Consider the following 6,000-nt stretch of genomic DNA (forward strand, 5'->3'; position numbering starts at 1 on the left):
AAGGATGCCACTGATTTATAGAACAAATCTGCAGAGATAAAAAAACAAACAAGCAAATCAGAAGGCAATTTAAACATATCTTAGCAAAATTAAGAATACAAAAGACAGTAAATTCCGAAGAACCTGAAGCATAGTTTTTGGAATTGGTTGTGTGAAAACTGCCAAACATGAGTCAAAATTTGAAATTAAGTTTTTTATTAAAAAAAAGCGGTATACCAAAAAAACAGATCTTTCTATGCAGTGCAGGAATTTTCGCTTCTATGGGCGTCTAGTTAAAACAAAAAGGAAAGGTGGGTTAAAAACCAGCTAAAGATAAGTTAAAAACAAATAGTATGAAACAACTTGCGAAGGTGTAGTTTTCTTTTAAAGGTTAAGCTGTCTTTGCAAGTCAACAGAATGATAATGTTTATGCATTTTTATGGACAAAAGGTGGTGTCAAAGTTAACGACTTAGTTTTGCTTATCACGATTTTGCATTTTCACGGTTAACCTTCGATGAACACCAATTCGAGTTTCCAGGGAAGGATAGACCGAGGAAAGGTCCGTGGGTTAATTCTTTTACTTTGGTGACCTCGATGCTTTAAGAAGTTGATGCTTTGAAAAAACGCGAAATTGAGACAGCCATTGTCTCTTTGATAACTGTTTTGGTATTCATCTGTTATATCGCCTATCTTAAGTTCTTCATCTAAGTAGAACCTGTTTCTCTGACTAATCATAATGAAATGTCACAAAATATGATGAAAATAAAATACCTTCTAAACAAATTTAGGGATATATATTTGCACATTCGGGGGGGGGGGGTGTAAAGTACAGCGGGTCTGCATGCAAAATGTGTTAAATATAATTATTTTGCATATTATGAAGTAAGAATTTTTTTCTAACTCCACACTGTCCAAATACCTTAACCCCACCCCCGAATGTGCAAATATACAGCCCGAATTATATATTTCCCATCTATTCTGTCACTTGTCTTTGTCTTGTCTCACGCTAAGCTGAAAGAAACTAACGAAGAAACTGGTTCTACAGCGCGTCAATGAATGAAGAGCTTAACATAGGCGCAATAAGAGATTAGTACCCTATTTTGATTTATGGATATTTTTTAGGTTGTTTTATTGGAGTCCAAGAAGGGTTCTTCAAAACGTGACAACTTTGTATAAACACCCAGGGGCTCTAAATGAGAAGAGGTAGAAAATAAAGTAAAGAGTAAGCCGAACATATTATAGGACATAAAATAGAATATAAAACGTTGCTGAAAGGGACTTCATCAATGACTATTAGAAACAAATGACTAAAGATATGACCTGAAAAATCCTAAAATATACACCTCTAAATCACCATTATTCTTAAATAACAACTGGGCAATGCGGAGCGACTCTATGACGTGAGTTTAATAACGTTTTGGATAAATTTTAGAACGACACAAAACAAAAGTTTAGTGAAGTTTTGAAACACTAGAATATTTTAGGGCTGCGGCTTCTTCATTTCTATTCTTTTCGCGGTAAAACTATGTTTAAGAAAGAAAATACAAAGAAAGAAGAAATAAACGCTCTAATAGTTTCTAGGGCCGAAGCTTGAGACCCATTTTACTTAAAAATAAAATCTAGAAGGTTCACCGACAGGTGGAAAATACAGACCAGGAAAATCCTCAGAAGACCAGCTACCGCCTTAGCTCAGCGAGGGCTATTTGCTAGGGCCGTAGGTCGGAGCTGCTTACTATCTTGTACGAGCGAAAAGGGTGCCATAAAAAGTATACAGAATTGTCAGACAAGCGGGCAATTTTGTCTAATTGCATCTAAATGAAATTAAATATGAAGCAGAGTGGGATGACAAAAGTCTTATACAGTTTCTGATAAAGTATATAAAGTTAAAGAAAAAACATTTCTAAAATTTCTAAGATGACCTATATAAGTGTCGTCGAATTAGTCCGTTAACTCGGTAAAATCTCAACCAAGCTCTTCTTGGAGAATAAAATTTTCTGGATTTTCTAATGAAATTTCAAAATACAAAGATATTTGAGTGTTACGGCCTCCTATTAAGGATTTATATGCATATGAAATCACATGGTAATAACGCCAATTTGAGATTGAACCAGCTTTCATTTCTTGTTTGCGGTCAATACGAAAGTAAGGCGAAGTTCGTCTGCCAGTAGGAATTCTAAAGACGGAATCCTCATAATCTGTATGGAAGGTAAAAGACTCAAAAATTTGTTTTTTGGTTTTTTACTAGTTTGGGTAAGTGGTGTCTTTCTAAAAGAAAAATTTACTTGCTCCTCGGAGATATGGAAACTAGATTTTGAGACCAAAAGCTTGACTTTATAACTACTTTTTTAAATGAAAAACAGGATCTAAACAATTTTGGAAAAAAGGTAAACTTTTAAACACCTTAAAAACCAATTAATTTAGGAGCAAGGCCGTACCCAGGGAGGAGGGGGGGGTTTAGGGGGTCTGAATCCCCCCCCCCCCCCTCGAAATGTTTGTCTGCCTCGTGAAAATGTAACAAAACGGTTATAAATATATCTTTATGCTTTTTTGAGGTTTTTTTTCTGTAAACTCCCTCTCGCCCCATCAAAAATCCTTGTGTAAAACACCCCCCGAAAAGAAATCCTGAATACCCCCTTGTTTATGAGAAATATAAAAACCCTGAAAACTAAAAACCCCCAAAAAATGTTTGACTCGGTTTACTAGACGATAATTTTAGGGGATTTTGAATTTCCCAAAAGTTTTTGTTTGTAAGACCAAGCTTTTAGAAAAGGACCCTTCAAAGCTGCATTAACACTGGGGATTCCTTTCCCTTACAAAACATCTAATTTTCCCATCTTAGATCAGACCTATGTACACAAAATATCTAAAAAGAATATAACATTCATTAATAAAAACTTACTTAATTTTAATTGGTGTCCACTAGGTTACAAACTATAAAAAAAATAGGAAACTATTTGAATTTTCACAACCTTCTTCACCTGTCGTTGAGACAACTCTGGAAATTTAATTACCTATCATTGAAATTAATATACCCTTAGAAATGTACAAGCGCATTCAAAAGTAACTGGAAAAAGTTTCCGACTTGATCTCTATCACTGATTTGCTCTAAATCTGATTGAAGGCGGGACCGACAGAGATAAGTTACTGATCAAGCGCCCAAGCGCTGCTTTAAAGTCGGCTTAATTCCTGTGAAACCAGGATAGTAGGACTCCTTTCGGGTTGATCGCTAAGCACGGTTCTGACAGTGCGAAATCTACTTATGGAGTCGGATTTTCTTATTAGACTATGAAAAACCAGCCGTTTGTATGAAATTCTGATTCATCCAAAAAGTATATTTTCAGTTTTTTTTCTTTTCTAATTCAACCGGATCATCTACAATAAATGTGGAGCTAAAAACAAAGGAGGCTATTCATTAAACTAAGTTTTCTTATTTCGTTATCAAATTACCTATATACCAAAATAACTAAAAATAAACATTTGTGCTTAATTTTAATTTTTATTTATTAATATTTACTTCTAATATTTAATCAAAAGTCATAAAATAAATCACTTGAGGTTCCCACGTCCATCCAAGGTTCGAAATTTATAAAATATGTGCCAAACCGAAAGAAAAGGAACACATCCTAGAAATGGAACTAAAGAAGAGCTTTGCACAGTCTCCCCCCCCCCTTCTCTTAGAAATATACTTTGTTCTTGGCCAATGAAGTCTACAGAAGAAACGAGGACCAGGCCCCATGAGTTTTTCGGTTTTATTGGTACTTCTTATTAAAATTATCATTTTTTCTTATTGTTAATATTATGACCCCATCCCAAATAAACAAGTTAACGTGCGTGTCTTTTCTAAGTAGCTCCCATAAAAAAACTAATAATGGTATATGCAGACCCTTTACATATTTCTAACTGCAAGTTGATCTAGCAATTTTTTACTGGTCTTACGAAATCATCAACCTAAAATAGGCGATTTACCTGTTTTACCATTGCATCGAGAGCACATAAATTAAATTAAACTTAAAATCAAACAGTTCGCGGTAACGAACTGTAAGTAAGAGCGACCCGGCTCAATAGTAACCGAAACTCTAAAAAGCGGAATTTTGATACCAATAGATACATCAAAAGAATCGAATTTTTCTGATTTCAAATATATATATTTCATCAATTTTAGTCCTACCCATCAAAAGTTACTCGCATGAGAAAATTTGCCTGATTTTTGAAAAAAGGGGGAAACACCCCCTTAGAGCTAAAACTTCCCCCTTAGAGCTAAAATTTCTAATGTCGTTTTTAAGAGACCCAAAGAATGGAGGGCAACTAGACCGCCTCCCATGCTCATTTTTTCCCAAAGTCACCCGATCAAATTTTGCGAAAGCCATTTTGTTCAGCATGGTAGAAAAATTAATAACTATGTCTTTGAGGACGAATTAATCCCCCACAGTCCCCAGGGGAAGGGCTGCAAGTTATAAACTTTGCCCATTGTTTACACATAGTATTAGTTATTGGGAAGTCTACAGACATTTTCAGGGGGATTTTTTTCTGGTAGTGGGGGAGATGAAGGGTTAAGTGGGAGGATCTTTCTATGAAGGAAGTTTTCATGGGGGAAGGGACATTGCTATAAAAGGGGTGCCGGATTTCCCAGCATTATTTAAAAAAACGATCAGAAACTAAATAAAAAAAACAAGGTTTTCGACTTAAGGTAAGGAGCAACATCAAAAATTAAAACGAACAGAAATTATTACTTATATGATTGGGTTCACCCCCTAGTCAATACCTCGCTCTTTACGCTAAAGTTTTATAAAACTAAACAACTTTCGAGAAAGCGATTTAACCAAAAAAAAGTAAAATTAATATGCAAATTTCGCTTTAATTATTCATTTACGGTGAGAAAAAATCCAAACCTGCATTAATTCAAAAATGTTCAGAAATTAAATAAAAAAAAAACAAGTTTTTTTAACTGACAGCAAGGAGCAACATTAAAACTTAAAAAGAAAAGAAATTATTCTGTATATGAAAGGGGCTGTTCCCTCCTAAACCCCTCTCTCTTTAGGCTAAATTTTTTACTCTTTCTCACAGCTCTATTTTTTAAAACAATAAAAAAAACTTTAGTGTAAAAAGCGAGGCGTTGAGGAGGGGACAGTCCCTTTCATATACAGAATAATTTCTGTTCGTTTTAGGTTTTAATGTTGCTTCTTACTTTCAGTTAAAAAAAAACTTGTTTTTTTTTATTTAATTAAATTTAGCAACCGAGTTAAATACTATTAAAAAGAATATAAAATCTATAGCAAAAACATCAGGCGAACCTGGGACGAATTTTAAAGAAAAAAAGTAGAATATCGCGCTTTTCAAACAGTTAAATAAACATTCATCAGCAGACACATTTCAGGAACCGTTCATGAATATTTAGATGATATAAGCGTTACCCCATCTTAAAATTTACTTATTCTGCTAAATGTGTAAAGAAAGCTTTCAAGGTTATTTTCAAAATTCAAAATAAAATAACTTCAAATATTCCATAGCCAGGTTTTGAGAAAAGGGGAAAAAAGGTGTTTTTCCGTGTTCCGTGAAAAAAAGTTCCGTGTTTTTTTTTTTTTTTTTTTTTTTTTTTTTTTTTTTTTTTTGTACGTGTTTCATCCTTTGTGCAATGAAAATGAGATTAACCTACTTTACAATAGTTCTGTGTTTTTTATGTTTTTTTTGTGTTTTGAATAAAAAGACAGAGGAGGTTAATTTCCAATAGTTCCGTGTTCTTTTTTGTGTTTTATTGTGGTTTTAATGTTTTGGGAAAAAGAGAAAAACAGATTACTTTCCAATAGTTCCGCGGTTTTGTCCTTTTTTCTATTTTGATCAAAAATAAAAAAAATTACTTTCCAATAGTTCCGTGTTTTTTGTGTGTGTGTTTTTATGTTTTTTCTTATTTTGAGCAAAAAGAAAAGATTACAAAAAAGAAAAGAAAAGATACAAAAAGAAAAGAGAGATTAATTTCCAATAGTTTAATTTTTTGTGCTTTGTTTGTGTGTTTTAGACATTGA

At 33.5% G+C, this 6,000-nt stretch overlaps 1 protein-coding gene across 3 annotated transcripts in view; it reads right to left on the reverse strand.

Moving 5' to 3' along the window:
* Positions 1 to 3,010, reverse strand: part of dve (SATB1_N and homeodomain domain-containing protein dve) — a 172,454-nt gene extending 169,444 nt beyond the window's left edge. The window contains exon 1 of one of the 3 annotated variants that reach the window (XM_089089048.1): positions 2,992 to 3,010. The gene's annotated coding sequence lies outside the window, so the exon portion shown is untranslated. Of the gene's footprint in view, positions 1 to 751; positions 771 to 2,879 lie in introns of those variants that run through there. The other 2 variants (XM_089089047.1, XM_089089049.1) reach the window with 2 other exon arrangements.
* Positions 3,011 to 6,000: the final 2,990 nt, after the last annotated feature.

The sequence above is a fragment of the Artemia sp. Qi Xiang Cuo genome, chromosome 5 (assembly GCF_049724085.1).
Source record: "Artemia sp. Qi Xiang Cuo chromosome 5, ASM4972408v1, whole genome shotgun sequence".
Taxonomy (NCBI): Eukaryota; Metazoa; Arthropoda; class Branchiopoda; order Anostraca; family Artemiidae; genus Artemia; species Artemia sp. Qi Xiang Cuo.